Source organism: Rhopalosiphum padi, chromosome 4 (genome assembly GCF_020882245.1).
Source record: "Rhopalosiphum padi isolate XX-2018 chromosome 4, ASM2088224v1, whole genome shotgun sequence".
In the NCBI taxonomy this organism is placed as follows: Eukaryota; Metazoa; Arthropoda; class Insecta; order Hemiptera; family Aphididae; genus Rhopalosiphum; species Rhopalosiphum padi.
In genome coordinates, this window is record NC_083600.1 from 31,293,554 (window position 1) to 31,312,810 (window position 19,257).

General features: G+C 28.6%; 1 long non-coding RNA gene across 1 annotated transcript; it reads left to right on the top strand.

The window, feature by feature from the left end:
• The first annotated feature begins 1,230 nt into the window (after positions 1-1,230).
• Positions 1,231-12,029, top strand: LOC132930869 (uncharacterized). Its single transcript, XR_009662291.1, has 3 exons — positions 1,231-1,320; positions 8,496-8,551; positions 11,861-12,029. It is a non-coding gene; the product is annotated as an uncharacterized LOC132930869 (long non-coding RNA).
• Positions 12,030-19,257: the final 7,228 nt, after the last annotated feature.

Below are 19,257 nucleotides of genomic sequence, written 5' to 3' on the forward strand. Positions count from 1 at the left end.
CACATACAGTAGAATTATATACATAAAGAAATACAACACACGGTCAATAATACTAAATAAGTAAATAAATAATAACTAAAAGTAAATACTAATAAGCTATAACTTCTCGATATCACTCATTTACCAATATAATTATTTAAAGGTTTTGTATTAAAATGAATAAAAAAGAGAATAAGTAAATATATTATACAATGTACCTTAATCTATACTAATATATAAAATGATAGCGTTTGTTTATATGTTCGGGATAGACTCCGAAACTATATATTATGTTTTATTCAATCGTCGTGCAGTTGTTTTTAAATTAAAGTAAAGATGACAGCACAGAGAATGACATAGGCATAAATTTAGTCCGATAAAATTAATAAATAATTAGTTATTTTTAATTAAAATAAACGTATAAATCGTAGACCTATATATATTATGGTTCCGGGACATTTGCGGTCAGAACATTTGCGGTCGGCAACTTTTTCGTGCCGTTTGCGGTCAGCTTATTTATATCTAAATTTAAAGTATATAATATATAAATTTATTCTATATACTATAATATATAAGTAGGTACATGTTATATTTGAACTTTCCTTCACACTTTTTCAGGCTTAGGACTGACAGTATTTTTTACTGGCGTGTTTAAAAGATTATAATTGTTATTATTATTTTTTTTATTATTACTATTATTATTATTGTTACTATCATTTTTATTAATATTATATTATAAATTATAATATTATATTACTTATTCTAATTTTTGAATATTAGCAATGATATTCAAACATTTTGTCAAATTTTTGTCAACTTCATACTGAGCTAGAGTCGAGATTTTAAACATATTTTTACAATAAATATAGAATCAATTTAATATATAATTATTTAGTACATAATATAATATATATATACCTTAGATTAGATAATCAGGTGGATAGAAATAATCTGACCGCAAACGGCACAAAAAAGGTGCCGACCGCAAATGTCCCGACCGCATCGGTGCCGACACCATATATTATTACGGCGGCCCACGGGTTTCCAGCTACCTGTAATCTGACCTTTTTTCTTTTGTGTGTGTTTTATCGGCGAGTAGATATGAATAATTGTTTTGAGTAGTAAAATACTTTCCGTACCAATCGTACCATGTTATTTCAACAATTTTATTATCATAGGTTTATATATTAGGTACTAATATTGTTATATATTATACTAGCGTGTCTGTTTAGTTAGCAAAAACCACTTGAAGAGATGAGTTTGTTGATATATAATGTCAGTGGCTGCCCAAGGTACGGGCGAACCGAGCGGTCGTCCGGGGCGCCTACAGAATAAGGATTTGTAAGTGCTCAAAAAATTGTAAAAACTCATGTTTTAGTAAAAAAAAATTTTAAATAATAACGGTGTGTAATAATTACATTTCTTTATAATAATAAATTGTTATATATATTTAAGCTATATTTTTAAGGGCGCCATAATATCTCGGGCCGGCCACTGTATAATGTTTCACTTATACTAAAATTTTAGCATGAAATTAGTTATTTAATTAATCTATATTAATATATAAAATGTTAGCGTTTGTTTGTATGTTCGGGATAAACTTCGAAACTACTTATTCAATCGTCGCGCAGTTTTTTAAATTAAAGAGGACATCACAGAGAAGGTTTTAGGCATAAATTTAGTCGGATAAAGTTAATAAATAATTAGTTATTAATTATTATTAATTAAAATCTTGGGCGGAGCTAGTAAATAATAAAAATATAAATATAGTATATGAAATTGTATCTATTTTAGTCATTACCTACTTTTGAGCGTGAAAAAATTCACATTTTTTTGTTGTTATAAAATTTTTGCTAATGGGAGAGAGGGCTCCCAGTTTAAATACGTATTTATTACCTTCTATATTATTATTATGTATATAAATATGAAAATGGAAATCTTTATTATGCGTGCTCATAGATTAATTGTTTCATTATTTTATTAATAACATATTAATATAATATATAATTTAATAATATTATATATATAATATGGATTGTTATTTTGCAAATAATTTATTATTATTATTATTGACTTTTAATTATTTATGATTAAAAGTATTGTCAAGAGCATGCAAATTGTAATAATTTTTTTTTGCTATAACTATAATATATATTTTATACTTTAACCAGTTTAACCTAAGGTTTGTAGGTACATTAACTATTAAGCTTAAAAAAACATGTTTATAAAATCACAAATAATCTTTTTTCGTCATTTTTTTTTACAAAACTAAAGAAATAAATTAGATACATTTTCTATCTAAAATAAAAGAGTCGCTCCATTTGACCACAGCTTAATGAATTTGCTAATTGATTATTAAAATATTATATTTTAAAACTAAACATTTTCTTGTATATATAATCACCTACGTGTTATTGTATTTTATTTTTTTAAATAATAAGAAATTAATAAGACGTTTGGTTGTACCCACTTATGTCTTATGAAGTTATGTACTCCAAAATCTATTTATAAATTAAATTTAAAGTTATCAATTCTTCATACTAGACAGTTTCTGATATCAATAATTGAATAAATTGTATCGGTAAATCGTAGTGTATCTACGTTTTTTTTTAACAACGAACTGCCTAAGAACACGATTGTCGATTGTATAAAATTATTTTGTATGACGGTTGCTGTTTATTATTACTCTATTATAATTTTACTTTTAATTTTCTTAAATAATAACAAAAATGTAGTATTTAATTTACAAAATTACATTTTTTTAATTATTTTAATAAAAACAAATAACTAAAAACGAAACAAAATCAATTGAATAAATTTAAATGTTGAGGGAAAGACGGCATAATAATATACCTATACAGTATACGTATACGATTTGTTATCTTGGTTATGTTTAATTGTGTAGGTATAAAATGTAAAAGGCTATAACAAAATCAAATATATTGAAGTTATAGAAATCCGGCATCATCGTACAAAAATCTTGTCGTGTATGTACTTAAAAATGTACACGTACGGCCGAATGCTCGATAAGGATCGTATAATAAATGAATTATAATATTGTAGCCGCCCCGGATCATGGGTGAGTAGCAAACACGTTTTACAGCATACCCACTGCGTAGTTACAAATAATAACAATAATGAATAATATACTTTGTACAAACGGCTGTTTTGTAAAGTATTGTGTACGTGTATTTTACCTTTTATACCCCACACACACACACACACACACGCATAGTGTCTCGATGGATTACAAGAAAAGAGAATATTATAGACTGTCGCAGTCCGCAGCATGACAATGGACAAACCCTTGCCGCCGCCGTCCCGGAATTTGGTGTATAATCGTTATACGCGGGTAACGTTCGAACTGGCGCCGGATTATTCTAAAGCAGGCACCCTCCTACGTTATAAATTATTACACATGCCGTGTATTTTTGACGCAAATAATAACTTTCTGGAATCCCGCGTATATGTATAATATTTTTACATGTCCAGTATATCAGTATACGGGGCATGGGCACTATATGAAAATAATTTATGAAAAACGTCCCCTAATCTATAGGTAATATAAGAAATTATCTTTTGACGATAGAAAAACGACACACTTTTTACGAAGATCGTATTAAATTTTCATACTATTAATTTCCTCGATTAAACAATTTTAATTTTTATTATTTCGACTTTCAGTAATTCTGTATAACTTATTATATTTATTTACTTGAGTCCTACATTTTATTTTACGATATTATATGGGTTTAATATCAATATATTATTATCACTAGTCCTAATAATAATAACTTGTATTATTTAGTATTGTTCTGTGCTAAGACATCGTTGGAAAACAATTTCTCGTGGAATCTTCCTGTTATCGACCTTGAATTTCTTACAACTATTTAGGGTGGAATAAAAACTGGTTTTTTCGTTAAATGTGTGGGTTACTCAATCGTACACATAATGTATATTTTATACATATATAATTTTAATTTAAGAGAAATTCAACGATCTGTATGTTCTTAGTACGATAGGATGAAATCTATAGTTATTAATTGATCTTTCAGGCATGTGGAATTGTGGGCTTGAGTCTTGAGTGAAGAGATTACACAACGAGGGGATTTCGAAATCAAATCATATAATATAATGTGTATACCATTATACCAATACCTAATCAATAATACAATCGTTAAAATATAATCTCCAGACAACACATAAAAGTGAATATAAGTTTTATATTATCTAATTGTTTGCTGATAAGTAAAACCAAATTGAGGTGGGTCTGAGATTAGAGACTATATATGAATTATATATGAATATTATTAGTAATGCAACAATATGAAAATAAAAATAATACAATGTACTATGTAGTATATCAGTATATGTATACCATACTGTATATCTATCATGTCTGTATACTGTATAAACTGATTTAATTTTTTTTAAGCGCATCTACTAAATAAATAATAACATATCTTAATAAAATATATAAAGAAAAAATGTTATTTTTTAGTGTAATATGAGCGTATAATTTTTTTTTAGGTCATATTTAACAACATATATTTTTTTTTTTGACAAATAAGCCATTAGTGCATTGATGATTTTTTAATGAGTCTTTGAAGTACTAATTAATATGTTTTAAAATATTTTTACACATTGTACAAGAATTATGAATTATACTTTGGTATTTACTATTTTGCAGTATCCGCAATGTGTTAGATATTAAGCATATATAAAATATTAAAGTGTTTAGTGTACCTATAACTTTGTAAACGTAAAACGTTCTTTCCGGTATTACTGAATACTGGTTAGTGATTACTTAAAGTTTGTTTTATTGGGTCCTATTTGTTTCAACAGGAAACTTTTTTAAAATTTATTTTTGAAAATATTTTTTTAAAAAAAATAAACTATTATCACCTATTATATTATACTATTAATTATTACTACTATTAGTATGAGGATGGTGTGAGTGAGTTTCAATAACAAACCATGGAACGTTACATTTTAATTGTTAATCCTTATAAGTTGTTATATATTTAAGTTTAAGTAATTTATTTTAGTTGTCATATTGTTTTATGTATTAATTGTATTATACTATTATATTACTATTTTCTACTTTTTTGAGTATTTTTATTTTTTTGGGAATTGAAATCTTATATCCATATTTATGTAAGTATATTCTTCTATCTAAAGGACACCAAAGAATAAATTATTTATATAAAATTATATAATGAAACTGATAACAGTTTAACAAATGTTGCTAATAATGTACCAACAATAAGTACCTATCTTAAGTATTCAATAATTCATAAGCCATTGGTCAATAATCAAAAATTAACTAAATATAGTAAGCCAAAATATTATGCCCACATTAGTACACCACAACAAATAAACAATTCATAACCAGTATATTCAAATTTAAATATTTATACAGGCATTTTAAATAAAAAAAAACGATATCTAATTAACTATACATGTTCAAAAATCTAATGGTAATGATTAATGGCCAATGGGTACTTATTTATACTTGCAAATTGCAAAAGTAATTACAATAATTAATAATTAGTGCTTGGGCTCCTATAGGTACTACTACACCACTAAGAAATTAATGAAATGGTTTAAACTTATTGTTTTGTCAGTGGGCGAACAGTATAAAATTTGTAATTTTTTTTTGTTCATGAATTTGTATAGATGTTGGTATGTAAGTACCATACAATAGACATCAGTGAAAAATATATTTTAATTAAGTACTTATTGAAAAATATTGTTGGTGATGAGATTAATTTAATTAATTTTACAATATGATGTAGTTAATATATTTTTATTTTGTCTGATGACATATATTAGAAGAAATGAATTAATTTTCAATGTTGAGTGGTATTTGGTAGCAAAATTATATATTTGTTAGTAGCTTATTTTATTTATTAAAAATATTATACTTTTAATTTACAATGACACATACTATTCTATCAAGTAGGTACAGTGTTAATAATACAATAAATTAGTAATTACCTATATAATAATACAGTAAAATTAAGCGACATAACCACAAAAACAAAACATACAGTTTGAAGTTGTACCCGCATCTACAGTTATATAATTAATAAGATTAAATATTTACAACTTCCTATAGAATATCTTTCTCTTTAAACATTTTGAAATTATTATCAAGCTAATAGTATAAAAATTTTAAAACAATATAGAAGGTCTTAACAATGAAATACAATTGTTCAAATTTTACCTATGTAAAATAGATAATAATAATAATGAATTTTTTTTAACATTTTATAGAAATTATTAAAACAACATCTTAAACTATAAAATATATTAAAGTTATAAGTTATAGCAATATAAAAACTTGTGTTTTTTTTTTTTTTTTAATACTATAGTAGACCTAATCCTGGTTTTGTGTTTTGTTTTAATCATAGTTAGTGTTGAGGAAGTTAATTTTTTTGATAATTAAATTAGTAAATTACAAATTATCATTCAAGTGCTTCCCTCTTGCCCACCACAATTAAGCCACTGTTAATAAGTACATCATTCTTTATTTTGAAATTAATTTTTTCAAACTTATTAAATATAAAACTTGTCAAATAGCTATTACAAAAATATTTATGTGATTATATACTTATATTTACATCTATAAATATATTATCATTTTTTTTTCATATTATGTATTAAAAAAAAATAAGTAACAAACTAACAAGTAATTTAACAATTATTTCACAAAAGAGTAGATAACTTAAATTATGTATACATTATTTACAACAAAACTTATTAAATTAACAATAAATTTATTAAATAGTAATTTCCTTATATAGTAATTTATAACTGTTTATAACAGTTGTTAAGGTAGGTAGTTGTCCAACACAAATCTAAGTATTTTTTTTACTTTGTAGTTTGTATTAACTCTTTTTTTAATTTGTAGTATTTTTACCATATTGATTATCATTATTCTCTTTGAATTGTAAAATTGTTATAAATTTAACTATTAAAGAAATGTGTATGATACATTTTTTTTAAAAAACAACTTTAAAACTTTATTTTTATCATCCTTAATCAATTTTTTTGATAATTAAGCTAGGATACTTATACCACATTTTATTTTATTTTTTTTAATAAATATACTATCTCCCAAATAAAAACCACTTTCTCTTTTACCTGCATTTAATATATTATATTTTGGATTATCATTATTATAATATTCTCATATCCTCTCAATTTCTTATTTATTTATTTGACGGATGTTAGTCCAATTCACATAGAACATGGGATATACATTTTATGTTTAGTTGATGCTTATGCATAGTGTTAAAATTATTTATCAGTGTTCTAAGCTTAATAATTATTAGTTAATAGTTATAGAGTAAAGTAAACTTGCAACAGTTATTATTATTTAACAATTAAAAGTTTAAATCACTGCCTTCTTTCAAACATTTTTTAAACATCGATTGCATTACTCCAACAGCCATTTAAGCTAGTCTATTACTCCTTTAAAAATTAAAACTGGTATTAATTATTTTAATATTATACTCATCTGAAAACTTTTAAAGTTTAAAATTACCAAAGGTATTATTATATATATATATATATTAATATATAATATATTTTTGGGTTGTTTTACTATCTATGAGTTAATAATAAAATAATAATTTATTATTACATGGTATAATAACAATGACTACATATACAATTAATATAGGTATATATAATAATATAAGAAAAAATTTTTTTTTCGTTTTCTCATTTTATACCATATTATTTTGCATGTTGCTCACCAGCATATAGTCAAAATACACATTTACTTTTTTTATATTTTCAAAATATTTTGAAGTTAATTGTTGAAATATTTCTATCACGTCAGCTAAATCAAAAAGTCATTCATACTGCACATACTGAAATAAATTAAAAATGTGTACTGATTACCTAATGAGTGATAATATTTTTTTTCTCTTTCTCTAAATCCCATTTGTTTATCAAATAAATTATAAACTATTTTTTGTTCATTAATTTATTGCACACATATACAGCTGTTAAAATTTGGACCATTTATCCAACACTATATATTTATTTAAGTTTTGTGTGGATCTTGATAAAGATAGGAAAGTAATCTGATTGTTAATTGGGCTTTATTATAATTATGAATTTTATGATATTATTCTCTTTCATTTTTATTTCAATTTTATCAGGAAATTTGCCCACAATAATAAATGGTTCAATATTTTCATGTATGTATTTATTTATTTTATTTTTTGAGCTTGAATTTTATTGATAGGTATCATTAATTTTATAACTTATAGTTCTACCACAGATTAACTGAAATCTGTGGTTTTACAATTATTAGCATACACTATAATTTGTATATTTTTATAATTAAAAATTTTAAATATTATTTATTTATTAATTATTTACTTATTTTTAATTTTACATTTATTTTACCCTTATACAATAGTTTAGCTGTTATTATTCATGTTGACACCAAGACCAACTTTAGTGAAGATGACACTAATATCCAAATTATTTTTCAGGATGTGTTGCATACAAAACAGCAAATACTTACTCCTTGCACAGAAAATATGTCCAGGTAAAATGTATACTATATTCATAAAATGGTGCAAGGTTGCTTGATTTAATGTATTTGTAATATTTCAACCTTTAACACTATTCATATAATAATATTTGTAATTCTTTTCTTTTGTCTTATTACCTTTTCTATTTCAATTGTTATATCTACTACACATTTTTGTATTGTACTTATATTATGTTTAATTTGATATTCTGTACTTTGGCCTGTGGCCTGTATTAAAATAAAATAAATAAATAAAATGAAATAAATATAGCATATCTGCTAAAAAATTAACCAACATTTGTCATATAGTGTAATTCTATCATGATCAAATGAAATATAGTCATTCCTATGTTAGTATCTTTACACTATTGCAGAATTTGAATGGTTTTATGAGATAATATTTGAAATAAAATATTAACTAAAAGCTATTAGGCGCCACTGTTATTTTAATTGACTAAACTGCCTAATACTTAACAACAGAAACTGCAAAAAATGTTTTTGGACTCATTCTTAAATTAAAATCCAACTTATGTTAAGTTAATTTTTTCATTTATTTTAATTGTATTTTTTTACCTGGAGAATTTTTTTGTACTTTTGAAAATCTGATAATTTTAATTGTATTATCGGTCGTAATTGGAATAAAGTGTCCTTGTTGATATTCCAGTTCTATTAAAATGCTGAAATAAAACTAAATTAAGTATTTCAACAGTAATAGTTTAACACATAGATGGTCTTGTCAAATCATAGACAAATGATTGTAATAAAATCAATTTCTTATAACAGTATCAATGTTAGCCAATTCCTAATAAAGATACAGTTTACATTGTATTCACAGATACTAATTTACCATGTAATGCTTCAATGTCCCTGGGCAACAGCAGAAAAAAAAAACTGGATTTCTTCAATACATCTCCAAATTCTCATTACAATTATAATCGTTTAAAATTATTATTATAATATTGAATGTTCATTATAGTTTTATTTAGGTATTCACATACCTAGTTTAATAATATTATATTCTTACACTTAACTCATTGTTTGTCACTAGGTATATATATTTATATATATTATCATATGATACAATATACTTATATACCTACTTAATAGTTATATTACGATTATACTTACTTATATTATGTTTTAATTAAAAATTATATATTATATTTATATTTATTATAAATTTATAAATATATGTATAAAATATCATAGACTGTTTATATTACACTACACTGTACTACACTGTCTGTTTAAAATTTAAATCGGAATTTCATTCTGTAAAGTAAAAATTATTATTATTTGTTTAGTTACTAACCTTTTAATATTAATAAAGTATACCTGCAAAGGTAACATAATATACCAAGACTGGGTTTTAAAAGTTAGATGTATCACATTTTTAGTTTGTACTGGAATCAATATAAATCAATCTAGCATTAGATAGTTATACTAAAATTATACTATGCTGTATGATAGTAAATATAAATGTTTTGTATTCAATTTTAAGATCTGTCTGTAGTGTTGAGGATAAGAACATCTGCTTTAATATGATGTAAATTATGAATTTCTTGTATACAATTTTTGTTTTTTGTTTTAAATTTAAAAATAGGAAAAATAGGAAATTGCTTTGCTTACTATGTAGTGTGTACATAATTTATGGGTCCAATATAATTGATAAATAAATAAATAAATATATATTTTTATCATGCAACAATATAGCTATGTATCATTGAGCCCATTGAACTAAATTTATCGAGCTCCATCTATGTGGCCAAAGGTAAACCAAAGCCTTTGGTAGACCTATGTAGGAATTAATTTATTCTACGAAATAAAATATTAACTAAACAGTAAAATTTAAATTACATTCATTTAATTGATTCATTATACATAGTTAAATAATTGTATGAACATCATTAAATTTAAGAGTGAACGATACATTTATTAGTTTAGTAGAACGAGACAATAATATAACGCGATTTTTTTTTTTATATATATTTATATATATATATATATAATGTTTTGGCGAAAATCATGTTCGGCGTTGACGTTAGACTTCAGCATCGTCGTTGAAACGCGCCATCATCGAGAGCAGATGTTTCTTTACTTTCTTCCTTATCGTGGCCAGTTTCTTCCTGAACTTTTCGAGTTGCTTTCTTCTCTGCGGCACTGAGTCGCCAGAGGCTCCTTCGACTTCATCCTCGCTTCCGTAATCACTTAATTCCGCAGTCATGTCTTCGAAGTTGATGGTATTCAAATAATCCCAATAATCTGATATTGGTTCAGAACAACCGGATATACCTGAGCTTCCCGATGTATCCGATGAGCTTGAAGACTCAGAGCCTCTACGGTAGACGACCAATCGTTCCGCAGGTGGCACCGGAATTTCAGGATTGTCGATATCGACAGAATGATTATCGTCTTCTGACATAGTTGTGGAGCGGATTGTAAAAATTGATAGAGTGGTGAAAAAATCACAAATATCGGAAGGCGGCAGGCCTAATGAAGTAATGAGGACTACTTAGAACTCAACCAAATCGCGATCACCAGAATACGCGCGCGCGGAATAAAAGATCCCAGGTCAGCTACTATGTTGAATACAGACAGACAACAACTGACGGCAGGGCGAGGGGCGAATCAATGCCGAAAAATACGCGGTCCAGTGGGACCTACGGGTACCACTCAGCCAGCAGTCAGCGATCGTGGCGCCCCCGTGGATGCGTCGAGTAGCTTCGGTGACCGACGGTTTGTTCCACGTACTAGTTGGATCAGTGAGCCACCAGTATGATGTCATAATACCCTTAATGGTAGACAGCGTGATGTACTGACGTACCGATGTAGCGGTGTAACTCCTGCAGTGGCATGCCACCTGTTTCACCGAAAATCGAAATTTACCACCGCGTTCAAGCTGATCAAGTGGTAGATTTTTGGGGCGGTGGCTTTGACATCCGTAACGGTGTACCGAAACTGATCGATTGACCCACTAGCCACCAGTGCATCGACAACACACTGACAACCGCAGAATTAAAGGCGTTGATTTAGATTTAGGTAGATTTTTCGTGGTTTATCCGAACCTGAGTTATTGTTAATGATTTTTCGTATTTACGGTTATTCGTTTCTGAGTTACATTAAAAAAAAAATATTTGTTAATTAATAGCTTTTTTATTGCTCCTCCCGAATCTAAAATAGATTATTTTTATTTATATATTTTTCATTTTTTCTCCTTTTTTCTTAGACCTATATACCTACTCATATTTACCGATTAATAAAATAATAGAGTAATAACTTTCCTATTATTATAGTTAATGCAATTACTTTTAAAATATGTTACAGGAAAGAACAGAAAAGATAAATGTCATGGATTCAAGCAGTACCTATAAGACTTAATATAATTAAAAAGAATCAATCAATAAATAAAATCTGCTTATTAAAATAGTAAATTCTTCATTTATGTGCTTGTAATTTAATTATTAATGGTTCATTAAAAAAAAAAAAACTGTTAGGCATGTGTATAGTATATAAAAATGTGTTAATTATTAACACCCCAAGATCGGATGATACCTACCTGATATTGGGATACATTGACTATTGTCTAAAATGTAGCTTATCAACGAGTTTCACTGGTAATAGGACTTACAGTAAGACTAAAAAATAAAATAGACAGGTAAATTATCTTTGCTTATAGGTACTACCTATGCAACTGTAGAAAAGTCATGGATATGCGTGTACGGTGTACAAATTATAACTCACAATAATGTTCAACAATATAATATAACACCAATCATAAACAGTACGTCGTAGTACAATTACAACAACGATTGTATACATCCGACATTTTATAGTCTTGTTGAAATTTCTAGATAGGTACATTGGTTTTTTTCAAATGACATTTATACGTTTACGTTCCAATTAAATGAAAATATTTAAGTTATTAATTTAATTAATTTATTTATTTTTATACCAAGTTTTATTGGTATTAAATCGCTTTTATTCTGACCACACTATTTACTGTTTCACAAAACACATATTTTAATAACATTGTTTTTAACTATAATGAATCGAATGCCACCGAGTTGTATATGTGCGACGTGCGTATTGCCGAGTGCGTGGTCAAATCTCGAAATATTTCAATAATTATTTATGTACAGATGCATATCTATAATCTCCGAGAAAAATAAAAAAATATTATGTCACTGTTGCTAAAATTACTGGCACGAAGGACTACTACTATACCGTAGAATCTACCGGGTAGACTACTACCTATACTTACCACTCTTCGTCTATATGGTACGGCAACTATTGGTACGGACACGTTCAACGACGTGGCCCCTGTTGCAGTAATGATGAATTCGTGACTGTGAATTATTATAATAACGACTTATTGACGGCACGCGGAGAGTGTACGGCAGTAATGCACCGTGGAAAACTGGAAATACATATGGTCAGCTGCAGTGTGGAGAGTCGATCCAGCTTATACGGGTAAAGTGTAGTTGATAAGCGACATCGGCAGCGACCGCCGACTAGTTAGTAGTTACCGACATATTACTGACGAGAAGATAATTTATATTATTAAACACTATCATCAACTATCAGTTATCAGTACCGGTATGTTTACTTCACATATTTTAACAATAATTATAATAATAACAATATTATAATATTATATTATAGTCATGTAGATATACCATTATAACAAACACAAATGATGTATTAATCGGAAACATGCGGGTGCACACAAACAAAGAGCGCACACAGTCGCTTCCGATCATGAATGTTGCCTGGTGTGAATAAATTATTCGTTAAAAAAAAAATTAATAATTAATAATTTGTTAATTCACACGTGATATAGGTATTTAATTTACACTTATTCGGATCCGTCCGATTATCTTTATTATGGTATCGTACCGTCGACCGTGTCTGTGTCCGGTCACCGCCGATGCCATCACCATATCCGGAAACTGTGTGCCGAGTCGGCGGCACCGCAGATGACGTTTTTCTTCCGATCAACTCACCCGTACCGTCACCGCCACGCCAATTATTATGTCGCCATCGACGTCGTTGCGACACCTGAGCCGCGCTTTCACCCGCGCACGTATCTATTTTATACCATCGGTTCTGCAGCGTCATGAGTAGGTACATGACGCTATTTCCGCCGTACCGTCGCGATTCGTGTCGGCCGCCCAAATATGCGACGAGCCTCAAGCGTGTGTACGCGCCACACATAATATAATATGATGGTATTATATAATACGACACTGGTATTGGCATAATTCACTGGTCGTTTTTCAATACCACGCGCAACGCGCAAAATTCGAGCGACGGTATAATAACTATTAGCGGAAAACGACAAAACAACTATACCTATCATTTTTATTAATACTCGTATTCTTCCTGCAACATTATTATATAATAATATTCTAAACCCGAATATTATTTATACGAAAATTTGAAATGTGAAATATTATATTATTATGTTGTATTATATTAATTTTGTTATTAATTTGGTATTACCCATATAAATTTGATAAACAACTCGACGTATAGGTATATTCATTGATTATTTGGATAATAGTACGTAATACTGATAATTAATTTAGTAAATTACTTTTGATACTTTTTTCAATATATAATATAAATATAAAATATATATTGTGAATTGTGATGTAAGAATATTATTTATGTAATTATAAATTAAAATAATATATAGGTACATGGTTTTTGGTGTCGCTATATTAAGTATTTGGATTTTCGTTATTTGATTGATGAAAATAGAAGGGCCAACGGTTTCTTGTGCACATTACAGCGTTTTTAGAGTACTCTTCCCTCTCAAAAAGACGCATATTTAGTTTTTTTAGGTGAAAAACGGTAAAAAGTAATCGCCGGCCGTAGTATAAAAAAAAATCTCGAATATTTCGTGTTTTCTTGCGCGATAACTGTTTCGCCAACCCGTCTTACGATTCGTGTAAAGTTTCAGAGTTGAAAAATAAATCCTTCACCGCGAAAACTTGCATAAGAGTATTTTTCAAAAAAGTGGTTTTTACAGTACTTAGGTGGTCAATATTAAGATTTTCCCGATTTTTTTGATGTAGAAAGAAAGTCCGACGGTGCCTCATGCACGCTACAACGTTTTTAAACCCTTCGCGAGTACGCTTCCATCTTAAAAACTCGAATAATTAGATTTTTAGGTGAAAAACGGCAAAAAACTAACAGGTGCCGTGGCCGGCCGTAATGTAAATTAAAAATCTCGAATATTTCGTGTTTTCTTGCGCGATAACTGTTTCGCCAACCCGTCTTACGATTCGTGTAAAGTTTTAGAGTTGAAAAATAAATCCTTCACCGCGAAAACTTGCATAAGAGTTTTTTTCAAAAAAGTGGTTTTTTGGGGGGGGGGCGCTAGGTATTAAGGATTTGGATTTTCGTTTATAAAAAAAAATATCGATTATATATAACATATATATATATATATATTGTTTTATCGATAAAGATTAAATCATTATATACATGCAAATCTTTAATAAATGTGATACGGCTGACTTGACCGCCTGAGTTGGTGATATTCGAAGTAATATAACGGAGTCAGCAACTTCAATTATACGCAGATTGACTTTCGTTCAGATCGCTTGGCAATAAATTGTTATGTAACAATGCAACCGACGGTACTACGGCGTGACGCTAATGGCACGTAACTGCAATCGACACGTTGGATCACGGTTAATGAGTGTGAGATCGTATAGATACGTTTGCAAAAGTAACGAGGCAAAATGAGTATAATATGCGGTCGCGTTACGGAACTGCAGTAACGTACGATGTAACGAGTGACGATCGTCGAAGATGCCGGACGACGATGATAAACGTATAAAGATATTGCCGTAGGTATTTGCAGTAAGCGAGAAAAGCAGCGGTACACACGTCAACATTGCTTTATTGAAATAGAACGTGCGCTATTTTGATTAGTCATAATCGAGTAGTGTCTGGATGATTACATCAACACTATCCGTCGTTGTATTAATAATTTTTAATTATTATTATATATGTGAACAATAAATTAATAATAAACATAATATAGTAAAAAGTTAATACGAATCATACTATGTGAGAAATACGATTGGACAAATGTGGGCAATGTGGCAAAATACTTTATAAGAGACAAAAGCCAAAGGCCAATGATTAAAAAAATATGAAATCTAAGCTACCAGCACAAACGAAAATAAATCAGAAATAACAATGTGCAGAGTATATCTAAAATGTCTTATTTTCAGCGGTTCGTCACTGATTTGTGTCTATCGGAAAGCGTATATTTTATTTTTTAATTTCATATTATTATACTGCGTTCAATTTAACTATACGGACACGTTTTCCAAATAATAAAAATTGACGTTGACGAGCAAGTGCACATATTATTACCATTGTAATGTTATAATTTAATGAATTCTACTAGTACCTATATAATAACATTATGTATATTACCATTTTTTTATTCAACATTTAAAATAAGTTATTCGTAAAATTGAATATAACGTCATTATTAATAATATTTATGTCACGCCAATCCTATTTGAAAAATGTTTTTTATTGCTTTTGTGTATTACTAATGTTGTTTCAAAATTTGCTTTCTAATTGTTATAAAAAAAAATCGAATTTTTAGTTTTTATAAGATCTTCTTACTACGAGTATTCCTTGTATTTTTGAACAGATTTGTATATTTATCTATATATCTACTATAATTCGTAATTATTCATTAGTTTTAAGTGATATTTGTTATAAATTATGTTTATATATTATGTTTTGATAGATCACCAGACGTTTAATTAAGGGATAGATCTTACCTTAGTGTACCTATTCGAAAGTATCATAATATTTTAGGCAAATAACTATATAACTACACACTACAAAATTACAATTACAAAATGAATAATAGCATTAAATCTACACTTTTTCTACCCAATTAAATTAATATAGAAATAGTTGATCAAGTATAATATAAATAATGGTATTCATTTTTTTATTTAATATTATTACTGTCGTACTAGAAAACATAATTTCCGATAACTATTATAGACCTGCACATTTATAAATAAACGTATGTTACCTATTATATTGCGATAACGATTACGATTTACAACAACCTGGACGATGGTGCGGAGGGAAACTGCACTCGCATTGAATCCCCCACACACAAAGTAAATAATGACTTATGATGACTTTATGAGTTTATAGTCCCGGGTGACGACGACGAGATTAGATAATATGCTAAATGTTGCTCTTTAAATAAACGCAATAGCGAGGCCATATTGTTTTTAAATACAATGATTCGAATGCCACCGAATCGTATGTGCGTATTGCCGAGTGCGCAGTCGAATCTCGAAATACTTCAATAATTGTCTCTGTACGGACGCATATCCATATTAGTTGTGAAAGAAAAACAAAATATATAATATTATGTCGCCGCTGCTAAAGGTACCGGCGCGATGTACTAATAGAACGGCAAATATCATGTGCGCTCATCTTCGACGACATGGGCCCTGTCGTAGAGATGACGGTGAATTATTATAATAACGACTTGGCACGATCGCACGCGGAGTATTACGGCAGTAATATTCGCCGTGGAATATAATACTTAATATCATCAGTGTCGAGGGTCGACCCAGCCTACTCGGGCAGTGTTGGTAAACGACATCGGCGCAGACCGCCGACCAGTTACCGACATAATAATACTGACGAGAAGAAAATTATTATACAGTATCAGTACCGGCATGTCTACTCCAGACATTTAATTAATAATAATAATAGCAATTATATTATACCAAACAAATGATGTATTAAATCGGAAACATGCGGGAGCACACAAACAAAAATAGCGGTTCCGGTCATGAATGTTGCCTGATATGAATACATTATTCGTTAAAAAAATAAAATGATCATAATAATTAATAATTCGTTAATACAAACGAGATATATAGATACATAATTTACACTTATTCGCATCCGTCCGCTTATTTATATTGTGATATCGCACCGTCGGTCATGATGTCTGTGTCCGGTTACCGCCGATACCTCGCACACTTGCATCACCGTATCCGGAAACTACGTGCAGAGTCGGCGGCACCGCAGATGACGTTTTTCTTCCGCTCAACACATCCGTACCGTCTCCGCCACGCCAATAAGTCGGAATTGACGTCGTTGCGACACCTGAGCCGCGCTGTCACCCGCGCACGTATCTATATATATACCTACCATCGGTTATGCAGCGTCATCCGCCGCGACATGTTAACGCGATTAGCCTCAAGCGTGTGTCATATACATACAATATGGTATATAATACGAGTATACAGCACCGGTACTAACATTACTAGCATAATGCCATTGATTATAATATAATATATTATAATGTATAATATTATATACATTGGCGTAATTCTATTAAATTTCAGCAGGTGCAAACAGGCGTGGCTCCAGTCTCCCTCCCCCCAAGAACATAATATAATATATATACGACATCTTTTGTTATGTAGGTTTGTGAAAAGTATGACTTAGTCCCCCTCCCCAACCAAGTCTTGGAGTTCCCCTGTGTGCAGAGCATAAACATAACAAATAACAATAACTAATATAATATATTAGATAAGTGTTAAAATCTCCATTTATTTTTCTTAGATTTTACATAGTTATTCTTATTTTGAAAAATTATTAATTATGCTAAAGCTATAAGCAGTGTCCAGAAACTGACACGCTACTATCGAATTCTTCAAAAACTTGTTTTATTCAATTTGTAACAAAAATAAACAACTGAGACGTACTTGGCTCATCTTTGTCCGCAGATATGTTTCTAAACGCCGTAAACATGAAAAGCTTCTTTCACATGCACGACGCAGGAATTGTTAAAAATGTTTTTAGCTACACGAAAATTTTCAATTTATTTATATTTATTATTAATTATTTACTTACAACATTATCTATAATATTATATAGCTATGAGTTATCAAACAATTCAATAAAACAAAAATAATTTAGAATTATATTTTTATCGAATTTTGGGTTAAAATTATTTCAGCAGGTGCAAACGCATATCTTAGCACCTGCCATCTGCTATATATTTCCATGGGGTGCAATTGCGATGTTGTGCACCCTCGTATTTATTAACGTATTTATTTTATTACCACTGTATATAATATATTATAAGAATTATAGGAATGACTTCGGAGTCGAACGTTAAACAGTTGATTATTATTACTATTAATAATAATAATACAATATAAATGTGAATATATCCGGATTAAAACATTTTTGTCTAAGAATTGGTTATTATTTAAAATGATAAATGTGATAGTTAAAAAAAAATTGGTTTTCTTTAATAGCTATTGAATGGTGGTGGCATTGCGTCACATAGGTAATTAAACTAAAATATTATTAAGTATGTTGTTAATCTATTGAAAACTATTAAATAAGAAAAAAAAATCTGCGAAAATTGTCCAATATTAATTTACCTTAATCTAGGCTTACGGATATTACAATAATATTGATTCCTAAAAGGCAAAAACTGTCAAGATATCCAAGTCTTTCAGAACAAACTTAATGCATTAAATAAACGTCTTGTATGTTCATAAATATGTTAAAATAATTTAATTTACTAATTCAATAATAAATATTATTTAAAGTAACATTTTGAGATCGAAAATAGATATAGACCGTATAATATTTAAAAATATCATGATTTTTGATATTCCTATTAATTT